The sequence below is a fragment of the Patella vulgata genome, chromosome 7, assembly GCF_932274485.2.
Source record: "Patella vulgata chromosome 7, xgPatVulg1.2, whole genome shotgun sequence".
NCBI classification, from domain to species: domain Eukaryota; kingdom Metazoa; phylum Mollusca; class Gastropoda; family Patellidae; genus Patella; species Patella vulgata.
Genome location: NC_065885.2, coordinates 25383682 through 25404342, shown reverse-complemented (window position 1 = coordinate 25404342; position 20661 = coordinate 25383682). Strand labels below are relative to the sequence as shown.

Sequence of the window (20661 nt, the reverse complement as noted above, 5' to 3'; positions counted from 1 at the left end):
TCAAAAAATCTTGTGGATGCTCTAATGACCAAAGTTAATATCCGATTGACGTTAAATTTATACACAGTGTTTAAAGTCATGAGACGAAGAAACCTATTGATTTTCAACGATTTCCGATAATTACTGCCAGAGTTATGGCCCTTGATCACTTCAAAAAATCTTGTGGATGCTCTAGAGGCTAAAGTTAACATCCGATTGACATTAAATTTATACACAGTGTTTAAGGTCATGAGACGAAGAAGCCTATTGATTTTCAGCGATTTCCAATATTTGCTGCCAGAGTTATGGCCCTTGATCACTTTGAAAAATCTTGTGGATGCTCTAGAGGCCAAAGTTAATATCCGATTGACTTTCAATTTATACACAGTGTTTAAGGTCATGAGACGAAGAAGCCTATTGATTTTCAGCGATTTCCGATAATTACTGCCAGAGTTATGGCCCTTAAGTTATCATCCGATTGACTTCAGATTGATACACAGAGTTTAAGATCTTGAGACGAACAAGTATATTGATTTTCAATGAATTTTTATGACTTGAACAGTTAAATCCATGATATTAATAGCTTTGCATACAAAACGTTAGCATGGGGCAGAACTTTATAAAAACCAAACAAATTCTAATAGTTTTCTGATAAATACTTCGTGAGTTGTTGCTCTTAATCAGATTTTAGTGTATTATAAATGTTTCATTTCCGAAAAAAAGTAAAAATATGCGACAACCCTTGTTGACTGCCCGGACGATTTAGTTGCTGTGGGCGTATGTTTCGTTGCCTGGTAACCTATCTTTCCTTTACGGATTCTTCATCTATCTTGATACAGCTTAGATTTCTCTTCTGTGTAAAATAAACTTTTATTGTTGCTTAAACAATACACGAACAATAAAATTGTCAAAAAAAAAATGAAACGTGGTCTTAGGTTTTAGCATAAAGTAAAAGAGCACATTATTGCTATTTGTTTGTAATATGCCCTTTATATTTCCGTAATTAATAACTGGAGCAGGATCAGTCGTCGGTCAGGGCATATATATATATGCAAAACGTCAATCGCCAACGTCCGATATCCAACATATTCTCGCCTGCCACAGATCATCCAAGTTCATATTTTATTCTAATTCTCTTCTTAGGACTCACGTTGTGTATTTATTTTTATACACCCACAATGTCGTCGCCCTCAACGATTTCTGCCAATTACTGCCAGAGTTATAGCCCTTGGTCACTTTGAAATATTTTGTGCACGCTCTAGACACTAAAGTTAATATCCGATTGACTTTAAATTTATACATATTGTTTCATCCCATGAAACGAGGGGGTCTATTGATTTTTAACGATTTATGATAATTACTGCCAGAGTTATGGCCCTTGGTCACATTGAAATATCTTGTGGATGCTTTAGACGCTGAAGTTAATATCCGATTGACACAACGTTTAAGGTCATGAAACGAAAAATCCTATCGATTTTCAACGATTTACACAGTGTTTAAGGTCACGAGACTAAGAAACCTGTTGATTTTCAACGATTTCCGATAATTACTGCCAAAGTTTTGGCAAATGATCACTTTGAAAAATCTTGTGGACGCTTTAGAGGCTAAAGTTAATATCCGATTGACTTTATATTTAATACAGTGTTTAAGGTTATGAGACGAAAAAGCCTCTTAATTTTCAACGATTATGGCAATTGATATTATTTCCGATAACTACTGTCATAGTTTTGGCCAATGATCACTTTGAAAAATCTTGTGCACGCTTTAGAGGCTAAAGTTAATATTCGATTGACTTTATATTTAATACAGTGTTTTATGAGACGAAGAAGCCTCTTAATTTTCAACGATTATGACAATTGATATTAAATTGATTATGGCTAATATGAGAATTTTTAGCTTAATTATGATCCTGACTAGTTATTGATTTAATATTCATATACAATGCATATCTCACGTAGAGAAACTGAAATGAGTGATAATTTGATACATAAAATCAGCTATGATTTATAAACATTTAATGCTGGGTTAAAAACAAGATATCACATCTGACACTTCTGGTGAAAAGTTTCCAATAGGGGTGGTTCTCGACACCAATACGTAATATTTTTCCAATTGAATAATAGGCAGAGCTATCGCAAGGCCACTGTTCATGTTAAAAGATTGATTTAGATATAGAGACAGACTTGCATTAGGTTCCTGGGAAGGCACTTACCATGTAGGTTCGTTGGGAGATACCGTTGAGGTTCAAGAGACACCATCTGGATTCAAAAAGCCCCGTTAAGTCGGAGTAGAGCCAAATGATGTAACCGGTCAGCCCGTACACTCGGTCTGCGAGTTAGGCGGTTGAGAGAAATATTATTTCTGTTAATAATTATTGTGCTTCAAAACACAGAGAAACACACATCTATAACAAATTATATCAGTGTTCTACCTGAATCTATGCAGTATATGCATGTCTTTGAGTTTAATTAATGACGTACAAACTACCGTTTCTCTTATAAATCAGCAATGGGTTATTTATATATTATACTAATTAGTTTAATCATCGACAGTATTTTAATTAGTTAATTCCATGGTTATAAAATAAGTTTAACTTTCTTTAAAAGTATCTTGTTTTTCTAATCCCATATTTAATTTTTTTACGGGCGTTAATGTTTAGTATTTGTCAGTATATGGACGTTTTGTTCAAGTGTTGGTGGTTTTTGTTTGTAGATTTTGGGTAATATTGATACTGCTTTCATTAAACTTGGACCCGTTCCCATAACGATATCGTATTCATTTTTCGCATTTCATAGATCGTATAGCATTACCCCCTCCTCTATTTTTTGAACATTTGAAGACCTTCCTGTAAAAGTCGGTATCTTCGTCCGATTTTTTTACGCTGTCTTAGAATTATTATTCTATTTATGCAATCATCATGTTCAAAATTTAAATGGCTGATGTACGAGCAAACGCGTTTTATAGCTGGGGCGCTGGAGGCGCCAGCCTCCTCGCGAAAAAAATCAAAGAAGTTGAAAAAATAAAACGGGAGAAAAATGCTAAAACCGATGAGGAAAAATGAAAATGTACCCTAGTTAGGGAGGGCCCTAAAGACAGACAAAAGGGCCCACTTCTGACAAAAGGGCCCCTCTGGCCACAGGAAAGGGCCCCCGAGTCCGAGTCAATCGTTTTCTATACACCGTTACTGTCGAATCCACTACTGAATGACAATGCAGTCATTGCATTGGCATGAAAATCATCAATCAAGAAATCACCTTTTCTGAAAACCTACTAATAAGCTACTCAGGAAAGAGATGGCTAGGCCGCCCAGTGTGGCCTGGCTTGGCGGAGCGATCATTTCTTTGCTGAATAGATTTCCAGGATAATATACGAACCGCAGCAATTCGTAAACGTCATCAAGGACAAAATCTTCGTAAAGGATAGAATTTATGAGCTCCAGATTCTAGAAATGTTCGATTCAGAGACAAATTAATGCTGGAACAGCGTTAATATCGACATTTCCCAACATATATACGACATTGCGTATTTTTTTGTCGATCATGGTTATCCAATTGCTCGGGTGAGCGTTCCTTCTCCGCCTTGGCGCGGATAAATCATCACTTGCGTTCAACTATGGGGCAAGATCACATGGGTGCAATAGCCTTATTGTGCATTGAAGCTAATCTTCTGGACTCGATTAATTTGGATGAGATCATCAAAACTTTCGCGAGCCGCAAAGCTAGAAAGGAGCATATCGTGCAACTGGAAGATGTAACGTCCTTGAACTTTCTTCAAATATTATTTGAAATCCATTATACATGTATTCCATTAATTATCATTTGATTGAGCTCCCGGTACGAACAAGTGATTTGTTTCGCATTCAGGCTTCAGGCAAGTATGGAATTAGGCCCCGGACCTCAGATTAAACCGGCCTCGAGGGGCCTAGAGGATATGTCAGAATGCACCAAAATGTTTTCTATTTTTCAAAATTTCTCGACCTCCTGTGGTCGGAGGCAGAGACCCCCCCCCACCCCCTGCGAAAGAGGGTCCTCAAAATAGTATAGCCTATGCCGTGATAAACCTTAAAACGCAATTAAATAAAACAAAATTGAAATACTAGTTCCATTTCATTGATGACCTTTATTTACAGGGCGACTTGATTTCTCGTAGACGAATCATTTAACATGCTTACTGGCTTTATTTTATTTTGAACTTTCATTTCATAATTTATTAAAGGTCTTGTGCCATACTGTAACGAATATTAAATTTCTCATGGTGTGTAGCTGCGTAGATCATAGTATTACGTTATTCATAAATCTGAAAATGAAATTGTCGACATTTACGATAATGGTCGACTATTAGAAATATTCACACCGGATTAGCCATTATATTAAATGGCAATATAACTACGACTGGTTTAATTTTCACCAATTAAATTATTATCGCGAAGGCGATATATGGTTTTAAAGGTGGCTGTCCATATATTTCCTGGTATGGCCAAATCTATAACATAATAATGTGGATGTTCTTTTTTCTTTTTTTATTTTTGATTTCATATCCAGGAATCCTGAAGTGCCGTTATTGAATCAAGAAAAATTAAGGGTTTGGGTTTGTTTTTGTTTTTTTTTGTTGGTTTTTTTTTTGGGGGGGGGTGTCACTGACATATGATCCAAGTGCTCAATGACATTGGTTTAGACTCAAAACAGAACTAAGAACTGGTGTATAACATATGGTTTACTTCAACAACCAATTTCATTCGGAACAAAAAAAAAAGATACAAAAAAATTTGGTTGCTTTGGTAAATAAAATCTTAAGATGTCACTTTAAATCACAGCTGGCCAATTAACACATCAAAGAATTAATAATATACGTAGCGTTATATTAGCATGCAGATGTTCATTTCATGATTTATTGGTATTAAACAAGATGGATAGCAGAGTCTTGTTGCTGTTATTGTTAGTCACGACATCCTCACAAAGTAAGTAACAAACTTTATATCTTTTAGCTTTATTTCTATATTAGATTGTATAGCAATAAATTCATTTCACTTATGTTGAAAGCGATATGTGTGTTGCCGATTTATGTGAATATAATGTGTAATGCGATTCAAGCGATGCGTCATTTAATGTATCATTAATGTATCACTTAATTTTCCATTGTCATTTAATGTATTATGAATGTATTACGTAATTTACCACGTGCCATTCAATGTATTATTCATGTATTACTTAATTTACCATATGCCATCTGATTCCATGGAACTTATTTCATTAATCTGAGGGCCCTGTTTCACGAAATTGTTACCCGATTAGATTTTATTACATACTTCGAGAAGGTATTTGTTGAGTAATAAAACCTTCTAGTAGTTTATCGAGGGCTGGCCGTGCTTACCGCACGGTACAAATAAAACCTTCTAGTAGTTTATCAGGGTTCGGGTGCTTCCGGAGTCCAAAATGGCCGCTTTATATAAATGAGAATTTTGGGGATAACTAACCCGAACCCTAACCCTTTTTAAAAGACTGAACTTGGGTTTAATTTAGTTTTTACTTCTCTTAAAAGGGTTCGGGTTAGGGTTCGGGTTAGTATTCCCCTAAATACTCATTTGTATAAAGCGGCCATTTTGGTATGAGTTCTGGCTTGTTCTGGAATTTGTTGCTTCTAGTGGTGATAATATTTGTACCGTGCGGTAAGGACGGCCAGCCCTCGATAAACTACTAGAAGGTTTTATTACTCAACAAATACCTTCTCGAAGTATGTAATAAAATCTAATCGGGTGAAATTGTACCCTCGTAATCTGAGGGTGGAGTGGTTGGTTTAGTGGTCTTACCCTTGCGCTTTAATTTAGAAGATCTGTCATTGAGTCAAGTGGCGTGGTAACAATGCCAAGCTTGTGCGTGACATGGATCCGCGTCCTGGTTTTCTCGAGGTCCCCCCTCAGATTAATAGCCCTAAAAGAAATAAATTTTTAAATAAAATTGTACTATATGTTAGTTCCGAAATGACCGCCCCCCCCCCCCGGTCCTCAACCAATATGGTAACCATCAGAAATGATATAGACATAGTGAGTCAGTTCGTCAACCAACACAGTAACCATCATAAATGATAGAGACATAGTGAGTCAGTTCGAAAATATGCGATTTGTATTATTTGATTACATGGATTGGGTTATTTCGATTAGTGATTAAAATGATTCTATAACACATTGAGGGTTATTTGAAAAATACAACGTTCCTTTAACAGTATGTCCAATTACATTGGTGCAAATGCCTGATGGGCTAATAAAAACTAACTTGACTATGCCACTATACGTAACTATTTCAAATTTTTTGACAACGTCACTATTTCAAGAATTTAACTACATCACTATTTCAAGAATTTAACTACATCACTATTTCAAGAATTTTGACTACATCACTATTTTACGAATTTTGACAATGTTACTATTTCAAGAATTATTGACCCACATGCTTAAATTATTTAACCATAAAATATTATGCACAAACTATTAGTATTGTTGTATAACAATTATTGGTAAAGTTGTAGTCAAGTAGAGGGTGATCCGGGTCTTTTTTTATAACCTATCCAATATATTCAATAACATTAGAAATGAACCTTGGCCGTATTAGAACTGGAAGCTACGGTGACCCAGTGAGCAAGAGGTTAGCTCGCTAACCTGGCGGTCCCGTGTTCGATCCCTGCGTTGGCGAGAAAGTTCATTGGGATTTTCCTGCGTGGTTCCCCCTTGTCAGTGGTGTAGGACTGAGTGTCTGGCAAGGAACAACGTATAATATAGTCGTTCAGACGGGACGAAAACCCGAGGTCCCGTGTACACATTGGCTTGCACGTTAAAGATCCTGTGGCATTGGAATTCGATATTAGAGTAGGCCGTAGCGCCGCTGTCCGGCCAAATTTTTCCTCATAGCACACTGCATGGCGTATGTTCGTCTTCATTAACCCAATCAGAGCAGAACAGTAAGACGTTAACCACATTTCATTTCATTTCCTATTAGAATTCATCGACCAATGAATATTTGTTTCCTTTCTTTAGAACGTTGCCGATTATACATGAATGTCTTCTGGTTTCGTTTTCAGTGTATTTTAAGCCCTTATCAAAATGTTTCTATAATGGGAGAAGGTATGATGTAGAAGATAAGTTCCATGCTGAAGATGGGTGTAACCTCTGTGTCTGTGCTGATTCTGAGGACATGGATTACCCTGTACCTATTGTTAAATGTTCAACCGAGCCGTGTGATGTGTAATTTTAACGGAACACAACTTGTAAACACAGATTAATGCTGTTTATTTTTATGGTTTAATATAAACTATGGCTTGGAACTACAATATATAAAATAAATCCGCCTGTACAATTAAATAAGTTACTGAATAAATATGTCATGTGATGTGGACTTTTAATGGTGTTTATTTTGATGGTTTAATATGGTTTTATATTAATTATGGTTTTAAAAACCTATGGTTTAATATAAACTATGGTTTGAAATTAGAACTAGAACAGCAACAACAATAGTATAAAATATTTCTGCATTTACAGAATAAATACTTATCTCCCCTTTACCGTCGTTTTGCTGATTTAATGTTTCTTTGTACATCAACGCCAAAGATGCAAAAGACAAGTATTACTAGCCTTTAAAAGTCCAATCAGATAGCTAATTGATTTATGGGTGCTTATACTTCGCTGGTGAGCAGGGCTGCTTGAAGTAGTACCAGTAGGAAGACGACACCCAAACTGACATCATGACTATCCTCTCAACCTTTTACACATCATGCGCCAGTTTGTTCACACACAATTTCAGATGCGCCATACAACTCTTGTACACCCGTGTACTTCTTTTAGAAAATTTTTACATGATAAAATTATTAAAACAGATTAATGAGAAAGAAGATAACATTCGCTAAAAACGATATTAACAAAATAATAATATAGCTACTTAAATTGTTTGCTTATATATTAAACCTATTTATCACCCAATAATACATTCTACAGTAGATATCGCTTGTGTGATATATTTCATAATCTACTGCGATATCTCCTTAGGAGATATCGCTTTACATGAATTTGATTGGTCAGTTGAAAATGAACTACTTTTTTTTATTTTCAAAGAACAGTTCATTTCTTATTTAAAGAAACTTTTTTTTTTTTTATTAAAAATGAACTATTGTTATTCAATTGACCTTGGTGGAAACACTGGGTCAATATAAAGGACTTTGCAATGGTTGAATTGCTGTAAAAAATGATGTATCACTACGCCATAATGTTCAGTAAAAGTTAAATCTACAGCAAAGAATTATATTTATCTATTTGTGCATGTAAGAAGTTATTGGGTGATAAATAAAATCTCCTACTCGTCTTTGTTGATATTAAAAAATATCAACACTCGTTGATAAAGTAAAAAAAAACTCGTCAGAGCCTCGTTTTTTGTTACTTTATCAGCTTGTGTTGATATTTTTTGATATCAAAAAAGACTGGTAGGAGATTCTCTATATATCTCAACTTATCACTCAACTGGCATGGATTAAGCTTTTCGGAAATATATAGTTCATCCCATACCGAGCAGCAGTACTAATCTCTCCTATATGACGTCATGAATGAATGTACATGTATATTATTGTCAAAATAATATTGTACAAATTTTATATTGACCGTATAAAAACACTCTCTGTAAGTGACATTCAGCAGACTGTCAAAATGTCAACTTGTCTTTTCTGCGCAGTGTCGTATATTTACTATTAAAATAAACACGGTGGTAACAACTCGATTGTATCTATGCAAATGAAAATAAATTGAAATGGGGTTTAACGTCCTACTTTTCTGTACCGACTAGGTTAAAGAATACGGACAGGTGTACAAGATTTTGACGGGAAACTTTAAGCAAGCAAACAAATGGAAGAACAAAAACCGTGACCATCAGACGCCAAAATATCAACAAAATTTTTTTCATTCATCACATAAACTATTTGGCCTATCTAGTGCGATCGACACTGGCGCACTCACCACCTCCAGAGTTAGCTCCTACTACCTGCCAGGGCCCGGATACCCTGACGATGGCGAGAGTCTCAAACGGAACGAGGACGGGTCGAGTAAGTATCTTATTGTTTTTAATTCACCAATTTTTCCAAACAAAAGTGGACTGACAGAATCCGCTTCTAATCCTACCAACGCCACTAGGATACCCACATTCAGAAAAGTCACCGATTTTCTCCTACTTTACGATCAAGTAACTGCGTATTTTTTTGTATTAATTTATACCAACAATTTTTTTTTTAAATTTTAAAAAAACATTACTCGGCATACTCCGGGTCCCCCTAGGCTCCGGTCCAGTGCCCCCACCCACCCCACAGAACCCTGTCTATAACGGATTCATTTACGTGCACACGCCAATAGGTACAGGCCGTCCGTTCTTCATGAACCAAGAACAAGGGACACATATGCTGGTAAAATCCCGAGGAACATTGTCAGCTCTTGGTTAGCCAGCAAGCGTCTTACTCACTGAACCACCGTGGCCCACATTTGTGCATGAATTTACATGGATCAGAATAAGTGTTCATATCAGTATAAAGATGTTTGTTTATTCATGTCTTTAAACAATCACAAATTATTTTAAATATACACGATTGTATTATTTAAGAACACAATTTATAGATGAATACAATTTAAAAAGACAAACTGTCAATCTAACGTATTAAAGTAATGTAACGAGTTCTTGCGCTCAATCATAAATATGACAAAAATGACTAGATCTTTATTCTCTGGCACGCCCTTTGGCGTTACTAACTCGAAATCCGTAAAATTGCCCTGTATCTAACTTTTTCATTTGATATATTTACATTTGTACACGACTATCACGGGTTATAATAAAATAATTTCATAAATGATTAGTCCTTTGTTGATTTTGGGGCGGCGCTGATTACCCGGCATGACTACTATCTCCCCAACTTTTGATTTTTAAATTTCACACAAATGTTAAACAAAGAAAGCATTTAAAAACAAACAAGCAAATTCAATTGATTAGTTTCGCCCGCCGGTTCAAATAATGTTTACTAAGTCAACTTACTGTAACTGTAAAAAAAATAACTTGCGCTTGAGGGGTAGTAAAAAGGTTTTGATTGATTAAGCAAGAAATTATCCACTACTCAATTTACCTGCATTGCATGTACAGCGAATATAGAGGGGAGGGGATAAGTGATTAGTGTAGCTGTTCAAAATGGTGGATGGAAAGATTCTTAAATCCAAGGGCGTGGGGGGTACACAATTACACAATCTTTCAGTTGATCTACCAGTATGATAAGGCTGTAATCACAAGACTACTGTAATAGTCATAAACAAAATCATCAGTCATTCTGAACACATTCACAAGATTACTATTTAACTGATCCTTCCCACAGTAGCCTTCTTTACTACACGGTATCAGGAACATTGGAGATGATCATTATCAAAAAAGTAGTTTTTTCTTATTAAAGTGTATATTCCTGCAACTTGACACAGAGAGCACAGTGATATGAGTACATTCTACAGAAATCTATATGACTAAAATCGGGAGATTTTGAATTATAAATGACACGGTGAATCCAAAGTGTTTATGTGTTTTTAAAACTGTAATTATCTTGTCCAGACATAACTTCCTCGTAAGATGGCGGCGGGGCATTTAATACATCACTGGCGTCTGTTGATTGTTGTTGATAATTTGATTGACCTGAAATAGTGAAACATAATTATGGATATGGATCAACGCCAATAATGGTATTTATAATAAACTTGGAATAGAACGTTAAGTCGCTTTGACCCAAGGCGAAATGAACAAGGGGTTCAAAATACTAAACCAGCGGTTGCCAGGCAAGATACGCCCACATTTTGCAAGAGATGGATAGAGAAAAAGCTTTAACCCCCCCCCCCCCGATTTTTCATACAATCAGGAACCATAATCCAGGAAGTTATAGTCTGAAATGCGCGAATATCGAAAAGGACTGCGATATTTGGGATATAAAGATATATTTTAAGTTTCATCAAAATCGGATAAAAATTGTGACTTCTAGAGGGTCCACAACATTCATATACCAAATATTTACACTACATGTATTTGCGTACGAGTACGAGGGGCGACCATTTTGTCTGGCAGTTTTGGTCCGATTTTCACGAAACTCAAACTCAACCTTCATTAGGGTGTAACGGTGATATTTTCAAACGTTTTTTTTTTGTTAAATCGGATATAGAATTGTGAACTCTAGAGCGACCACAAGTAAAAACACAATTTTTCGTACAATCAAGGGCCATAATTCAGGAAGTTACTATCCGATATGCGCGAATATCGAAAGGAACCATGATCTATGGGTTATGAACATATATTTGAAGTTCCATCAAAATCGGATCAAAATTGTGACCATGATATACCATATTCTTACACCATTTGCGTACGAGGGGCGGACATTTTGTCAGGCAGTTTTGGTCCGATTTTCACGAAATTCGAACTCATCCGACATTACCGTGTAACGGTGATATATTGGAACGGATTTTTAAATCGAATTATAATTATTGTGACCTCTAGAGGGACCACAAACTAAAAACGCATTTTTTCGTATACAATCAGTGGCCATAATTCAGGAAGTTGCGTTCAATGTGCGTGATTATCGAAAGGAACCGATATCTTTGTGTGGTAAACATAAATTGAAAGCTTCATCAAAATCGGATCAAAATTTTGACCTCTAGAGCTCCACAACCTTGATGTGACATACTTTTGTACACTATTTGCGTACGAGGGGCGGCCATTTTGTCTTGCAGTTTTGGTCCGATTTTCACGAAATTCGAACACAACCCTCATTATGGTGTAACGGGAATATAAGTAAACGGGTTTCTGAATCGAATAAAAATTGTGACATCTATAGGGACTACAAACTAAAAACGCGATTTTTCGTACAATCAGGGGTCATAATCCAGGATGTTAAGGCCCAATATGCGCGAATATCGAAAGGAATCGAGGTCTTTGGGTTATAAACATACATTTCAAGTTTCATCTAAATCGTATGAAAAGTGTAACCTCTAGAGTGGCCATAAGTTACAAACGTGATTTTTCGTACAACCAGTGGCCATAATCCATGAAGTTACGATCCGATACATGGCAAATTCGAAAGGGGAGAGAGAGAGAAATGGGGTTTAACGTCCACTCGACACAAACTCGGTCATTTCGGGACTAACACATGGTTCAATTTGATTTCAATAATTCGCTTGTGCGTAGGGGTCTTTAGCAGTGGGAGGAAACCGGAGGACCCGGAGAAAACCAAGGAGGTTGGACAGGCGACCCTACTCCTTGTCACGTACAACCGGGGAATCGAAACTCCGCCAGTTGACTCAATGACAGACCGTATGATACAGCGCAGAGCGCACGTGCTAACCATTCGGCCATCCAACCCCCCAAATTCGAAAGGAACCGAGATCTTTGGGAGATACACCTATCTTTCAAGTTTAGTTAAAATCGGATAAAACATGTTACCTGTAGAGTGTCCGCAAACAAAATGTGAACGGACACACGGGCGGACGGACAATATGTCCACATGAAAATGTGGGCTTATAAAAATTAAATCAATATTTCTTTAAAATAATACCCTAATACATTCGCTGATTGTTTCAACTCAGATTGGTTTAGCTGTAGCTCCGGGAGACGATGTTTTATGTTGGGGTTGGTCTATCTTATGCGGGTAAATATAGTACCGAATACCCATGCGATATTTATTTTCAAACGTAAGGAAACACACATTATTTGCATGTTATGTCTTAAGGTCACAAAATTCGGTGGTTCCCCCTTGTCAGTGATGCAGGACGGAGAGCCTGACAAGGACAGCTGTCTAGTCCTTCGGATGAGACGAAAAACCGAGGTCCCGTGTATATATTGGAATGCACGTAAAAGATCCCCTGGCAGTTGGAATTCGATATAAGAGTAGGCGATAGTGCCGCTGCCCTGGCAAAATTTCCCTCATAGCACACTGTATGGCGTATGCCCGTCTTCATTAGCCCAGTATAGGAGCAGAACAGTAGGACGTTAAACCCCATTTCATTTCATTTCATTTCATTTCACAAACTTCGGCAATGTCCCATACATTTAATCTGACAGTACAGTTCGTTTATGGAATAATCTGACAGTACAGTGCATGTATGGAATATAACTGACAGTACGGTACCTGTATGGGATATAACTGACAGTATAGTACCTGCATATGGAATATAACTGCCAGTACCTGTATGGAATATAACTGACAGAACAGTACCTGTATGGAATATAACTGACAGAACAGTACCTGTATGGAATATAACGGTTGGACCACGAATAACTTGTCCATTTCTCCGTCTTCGTGATCTGCCACACACACAACAACAACATATACAGAATATAATACCCAATGCAACGATAAATACAGCTCCAACTGAACAGCCTATTATCAAACCAATTCTGTAATAGAAGTTTTAATGTTAAAAAAGGCATACTTATTTATTAACAAGAACAAAACATACACATCGACCGTTATCATTATAAAGGGATAATAACGGCAAACAGGTGCCTCGGCTTGACAAAAGGTGAAAGAGAGAAGCAAAGTGAACGCAATGCTAAATACAATAGACATCCCTTACCGATTCCCAGAAATCTGTAAAAACAATGTACTATTTATTATTCGGTGCATGTCGGAGCGCACAAAGATAAAACATACACACTATGTATAATTTACATACCTTAAAGAATACCAGACAATGTTTTGGAAGACTGTTTCAAAGTTCAAGGTTGATCTAACGGCACTCGAGCTTAATCTGTATCTTCTCGTACAGCACCCAAAGATCAGATTGTAGCTTTTTGAATGGAAATATTATGGAAAAGAGAACCATACTCAGACAAAAGTAAGACTGACCTTCAACTGAGGCTTAATCCAAAGCATAACTCCCTGGAACATACTTAAGTTCGAGAATATGGCCTGGTATATATGCTAGTAACTGTTGATATATTTATAAAGGGATCTATACCCCCCCCCCCCCCGCGTCCTTCTCAATCAGTATTCTTTCTGAGAAAAGGGGATATCTCCCCGTTGATTGCTGCTATTTTCCCACGGGGACTAGGTACAAAGATAAGAATATCCATATAATGTTTAGATAAGTCTCATGGTCTACTTACGGAACTGTACAACAATATTGATCTAATAAATTGACACCACAACAGCCATATGTACAATACTTATATCTTGTACTCGTTTGAAATTGTTGATAGAATTCATCATAATCATATGTCTGATAACTACAGATTTCACATAAACTATCTGAAATACATCAAATAAAATACAAATATCACATAAACTATCTGAAATACATCAAATAAAATACAAATATCACATAAACTATCTGAAATACATCACAATAAATACAGTATGTTTTCGAGACGCAAAATTGCACGGACAAGAGAGATCAACGACGTTTCGAAAGGAACTAAGACATATGGGTACACCGTGTGCAGGTATGATGTGTGAGCTTTTCTTGTACAAAACGTAATCAAATCTTGACAACAAATATAACACACATTCAATTTGTTCCACTAAATATTCATCCCCATCCTTGCTATTGGATAATGCAAACAAGTATCTGTGCTCAAGATATGAAGGGGGCCGCACTTGCTCATTAACCTGGGGGGTCTAGTCGTTCGAATGGGACGAAGACCAAGACCCACGTTACACGATGGATAGTTTAATACAGGGTAGTGCTATACATCTGTTTGGTTTTTGGTGACAAGGTATGCAAACCACTCCAAAATTGAGAAATGAAGTGTTTTAAAGGGACAATAACACTCTTGCTGGCTTTAAGGCTCCAGAAAATAAATAATATCTCTATCTAAGTACTAGATGTTTAAGTGTCCTACCTGTTGTGTAAATTATCCATTACATCCTATTTTACTTGTCCAGAGGGTTCGAAAATATTTTTAAATCGAAGTTTCATTTGAAAAGGTTTACGTTAGACGTTTCAAACCATTATTTTGAATTTTTCAAAATTTTTAAATAAGGTGTGTTAAGATGAAATTTGTATCATTAATTAATTGAAATATTCTAAAATAGTACAATTTGTTGACCAGAATAAATATTGGGACATATTATTCAGTTACAACAAGAGTGGTATTGAGCCTTTAATATTATATTATGTAATAATTAATTGTGCTCGTTTAGTAGTTAATTGTATCAAGTAGTTAATTGTATCAACTGTTAAATTCACCAGATAGCAGTAGAATTCATTGGTGTGTGAGAATGCACCATGTAATATTGGGTCATTTTTGATGTATTATGTGAGTGTTTTGTCATTTTTTAAAAGTGACATTTAAATAAAATATCAACTCCTTTCTGATGAATCTGTACCGTGAGTTTTATGAATATCCGACTCTGACAGAGGGTGTGGCCATACTTGTTAATCCTCTATGTAATATAATAAAATAGCTTTTAAAATGTTTACTTTTATATATAAGGACCAATTTATAACAACAATTCTAAATTAAAATCCAAATTAAAAATACATGTATACCAACATGTGCAAAAAGAATACACCAACATGTGCAAAAAGTGAAGTTTCAACCTGTGTTTAAGAGCAAAACAAACAGGATTGTCTACATAATGGCTGTGCTAAATGAACTAACTTTATACCCACTGTTTCACAAAAGAGGATTGTCTACATAATGACCGCGACTGCTAAATAAACTACATTTATATCCACTATTTCACAAAAGAAATGAGTGTGCCCCCATAACTTTGTGTTATAATAATTTATATTTACATGGATCTAATATTTAAAACTTAATATTTTGTTAAATTTATTGTCTTCAGTTTTTCTCACATTTGTGCTTTCGGTCATGCTTATGTTGGTTAAGCAATTTTAAAATTCTGTGTCTCCCACAAAACTAGATATAATGTAAAGGGAATTTGCTAAAAATTTCTGTCAAATTGATCCACTCTGAACAGAGAATTTAGCAATTGAATTTTAGGCTTAACCTCGATCGTCATTACTAAAGTCGGGACGATAAATTCTTTTTGATTTAATCATCAATGAGCATTGAACAGCAGATCGGATTCTGATCCAGTAAATATAGCAGGCTAGCGATGACATCGAGAATTGATTATGGTCTGGATAAGTTAATAAATGTCTAATTAATAATGTAGATAACACTTCCGGCCTAAAGAAAGACCTGCAATAGGCATATTTAGCTCTTGTAGAAGCCCTCACAGATAATCTAACTGAATAAAACTCGTTAAAGAAGCCCGTGCAGATATATCTAAGTGAAAAGAACTCGTTATCTGAGCCATACCCAGATTATATTTTAGTGAACAAAAGTCGTTATAGGTCGTGGACTTCAATATTTTAATAATTCTACATGTAGTTAACTTCACGTTGTGTACATTTAATATAATGAAACCCTTGAAAACCGTGTTGTTTAAATCCTTGTTTGTGAATCAGTAATACAAAACACTACAAGTTAGATGTTACACAGTTGATGTCTCCGCACAGTCGCTCGTCCGGGTCGGCAGATATAGGAAGCACCCGTAAGATTCCCACGCTGTGTCCCAATGATGTCTTCTATAGTCTGGACTGCATGAGCATTGAACCCAAATCTAACGCTACGTGGTCTCTTTCACCCGGGTGGCTATCTCTGTACGAACGGAGAGTCCCGACATCATTATTCATATACAGGAAAAAATTGTGGGTAATACCTATTAAAGTTTAAGAGAGAGAAAAAGAGAAATGGAGTTTAACGTCCACTAAACACAAACTAGGTCATTTCGGGACAAACATATGGTTCAATTATATTTCAATAATTCGCTTGCGGGTAGAGGTTTTTAGCAATGGGAGGAAACTAGAGACCCCGGAGAAACCCCACGCGTTGGACAGGTGACCCTACTCTTTGTCAAGTACAAACGAGAAATCGAAACCAAGCCACTTGACTCAATGACAGACATGGTGCAACGCGCTCGCGTTAACCATTCATCCACCCAGCCCCCCTTATGTCTAAAGGACCTTAAGCGCGCACGTGTCTTTTAAAGATGATAAATGAATGAGCCATAGACTGCGCCTGGGAATTACGAGGTACTATCAACAACCATGTACTTATATGGGCACTGCGTGTCTAAAAGTTATCTGTGAGGGAAGAGTCCCTTTCGTGGCTAATGCTGGGTGTCAAATATAGTCAGATATGGATTACCAGATAATTAGACGTCACTGAACCAATCGATTTCCAGAGGACCTAGATATCACAGTTCTAGCTGTCAACCATAATTAATACTAAGCAGACTTACAGTATTATAACATAGGAGCTGTCCCTGAAATATATTGGTGAATAAAACTCGTTATGTTATGAGCTGTCCCAGATATATTTCATTACATTTTTTTTTTAGTTCGATTTGCATATATAGCTATACCCAATTATATCAACGGATATCGTGTGAAATCTGGGACTTCGCCTTTAAAAATGAACTTCAAGTTGACATTGATGTATTAGGTTACACCATTATTGTTAGATTAATCACCTTGTTAAGAATGACTATGTATATTTTGTTATCATGCTTTAAAAGAGAGTACGTTGTAATAAACACATAACTTTTTATCTTTATTAAAATGTTTATTCCTATGTTAAATGACATCTTTTAGAACATATGATACCACTTATGACCAGAGCCATTCGCACAGAACAAGCTGATATAATATAATACGGCCTCTTATACTTTTGCATATTTTGTTTAAAACGGATAATGGAGCCCTTGAGTAGCTGACTTCGGGTCTTTATTTATAACAGATAATGTTGTGTATCTTTGTGATTTCATATAAACAGGTTGGGTTAGAATAAAAATTGAATACAAACTATATGAATTGTAGATTGTATAGTTATCTGATGGCATCTTAATTATTATAACAATTTCTAGAAGTCCTGCAATTCGTGCATAGGCGTAGGGGCCAATCTTAATTTTAGGGGAGGGGGAGCTATTGCCAGAAAATTTTCTTTCTCACATGAATTTTCAGAATGAACCAAACATTAATTAAAACGAGTTTTCGACAAATCCTATTGCCCGGGATCTTAAGTATTATCCCCACCCCCTTCCCAGTTCCTACACCTATAAATCTGTGATCTAGTTGAAACCATCTCCAAAAGCTAATAACTAGGCGTATGTCATTTTAAGGGGTCATGCTGTCCTTATGGGAATATTGGAATTTTCAGATCGACGTGTACCTTTTCACAAATATGTGCAATGTTATAGTCTGTCATATTATGCCACACACACACACACACATAATATGACATATGTGTGTATATATATAATCTTATGTAGATATGAGCAGAACTGGGGTCATGGATTAGGTACAGACACACAAAAACAAAAACGTCATAATTTTTTTTTATATATTTTAAATTCACTACACTTCAGTTCATATTATGTGAAATAAATCTGGCACTTAACCTTAGTTCGTTGTAAATTTTCTGCTGGATTAATATCGTTAAAGTTGTGTGTCAAAGACATGTTGTTGTTGTTGTTTATTACAAATTTAACGTCCAATACAATGAATATGATATTATGGACAGGTTGATTTAATTAAATTATTTACACTTGAAAATTGTTAAAAACACAAAATAACAAAAAAAATAAAATAAAGAAGGTCCTCGGATTCCAAAGTTTCTTAAAGCACACTTATAAATTCACTGTCGTGAGAAGAGAGGGCGGGTCATCTTCTCCGATTGTCATAATAAAGTTAAAGACATTGAATTATAGTCGCGCATTTAGTTTCGCAACAAAGAGGTTCGACTGGAATGAAATTGGCGTGAGCTACCAAATTAACTGGACATTATAATATGGTTGTAGTTGGTTGTCAAAGACGTTGGATGGGCCTGGAGTCTATTTTAAATAATTGACATTGACGTGTGCTACCGAGGTTATGTAACAATATGGCTGTTTTTCAAATTTACAGTTAAACCGATTTAAGTTATAGCTGTCTTGTATATTCTGAACAGAGCAGACATACCTAGATCTTTTTGTCAACATTTAAATGTCATCTACCTTTAAACCGCTTTAACAGACATCGATTGACTAAAGGCATACTAAACTACTCATTGAGATCAAACAGGGAACAGTCGATCCTTAGACATAATATATTGGTGAAAGTGGGAAAAGGAAAGACTAAGGAAATGAGTCTTTATCGATTTAGCATTTGAACTGGTTAGTCCATAAGGCGACATTAATTGCATACAGGTAGACTTTAGTCTACAAATACTTCTTACCTGTAATTAGCGTTATTAATCCTAAGTATAGTATATTCACGTAATATACATACGTCCCCATAGCATATCACTCATCTGTCCTTTATTAACTTGAAATCATGATATACCCTAAAGTCAGATTGGTTAACTTATCTTCTAACACGTTCAGTACTTATCTATGTCAACCTATCTTAAAACGTACCTGCGCGTGGCCCGAAGAAAGATATGACGTCATATATGGAAAGTAAACACCACAGAGTATAGGAAAGCTATACAGTAACAGTAGTTATCAACTCGACAAAAAATGTGACAGAGCTCAGTGACGTCCAGTAAAGAACTTAAACATATATTTTGTACATTTTAGTATTGTTGATTCATGTTTGTGTGGAATTCGGATGAGTGAGGTCCGGACAAATATATATAGGCGTACGCAATTCCCTCCACATTGTCGTCGTATTTATTGCCTTATTGCTTTCCATTTCTGATAAGTACAACTTTCCCCAAATGTATTATGGCGACTATCTTGGATCTTCAAGATTTCCGCTGTGTAAAATCCTACTATAATATATGTGCGGGGAATTGGTGCTTATCAAATTGGAAAACTAGGGCAATTGGAAAAAAGGGGTGCTTTGTCCGGAACGTCATCATCAACTTGCCAAGTTACCTTGCTTGGAGAGAGAGAGAGAGAGAGAGAGAGAGAGCGAAGAGATCTATGGTTAAACGTCCGCTAAGTACAAACTAGGTCATTTCGGGACTAACATATGGTTCAGTTTTATTTCAATAATTTGTTGAACAGGCGACCCCCACCACTTGACTAAATGACAGACCTTATGATCCAACGCGCACGCGTTAAACCTTTCGTCCAACCAACCCCGCTGGTTGAAGGATTATAATACAGATACAGTAATATGTTTCATATAACAATTTGCTAAAGTAGTAAATGAAAAACTCTCAGTTCACAAATGGTGTCACACGAAACCCTATTTGTCAGCTGTGATATACAAAGGAAATAATATATAATATGAAATTTGATAGATCAACGTACTTTTAATTTAAATATTTTGCAATATATAAAGAAATAAATCATTTATCGCCATAGTAACCGTGATATCCACCAGACAATTATAAATACGACATGTGAATTGCCAGAAAATAAGTGATAGAAGTCAATCTCATGAATGAACCTTTGCGTTTAGATGATAAAGAGTCTCTTTAAACGGTGTACACGCTCTAGCATAACGGATAAGCCGACAAGTAATACCCCATAAAATGGAGATTTTCCAGTGTGGTTTCCACTTGCCAGTAGTACAAAAGGGGGAGGGGTCTTGCAAGCTTTCAAGCAATAGCGCCTTGTCGTTCGAAAAGGACAAAATGTCCCATTTACATGTTGGTGTGCACGTAGGAGAACGGTTGACAGTTACAGTAATATTAGACAAAG

General features: G+C 36.1%; 2 long non-coding RNA genes across 4 annotated transcripts; one reads left to right on the top strand and one right to left on the bottom strand.

Moving 5' to 3' along the window:
- Positions 1–4597: 4597 nt before the first annotated feature.
- On the top strand, positions 4598–7371 carry LOC126827450 (uncharacterized). The gene is made up of 2 exons (XR_007682699.2): positions 4598–4936; positions 7051–7371. It is a non-coding gene; the product is annotated as an uncharacterized LOC126827450 (long non-coding RNA).
- Positions 7372–9521: 2150 nt separating this feature from the next.
- On the bottom strand, positions 9522–19426 carry LOC126827451 (uncharacterized). Of its 3 annotated transcripts, XR_007682701.2 has the most exons (5): positions 19245–19426; positions 17272–17295; positions 14124–14265; positions 13261–13412; positions 9522–10667 (listed from the first exon to the last, which is right to left on the bottom strand). It is a non-coding gene; the product is annotated as an uncharacterized LOC126827451 (long non-coding RNA). The 3 variants fall into 3 exon arrangements; XR_007682700.2 differs by lacking the exon at positions 17272–17295; XR_007682703.2 differs by lacking the exons at positions 17272–17295; positions 19245–19426 and adding an exon at positions 14523–15114.
- Between the last annotated feature and the right edge of the window lie 1235 nt (positions 19427–20661).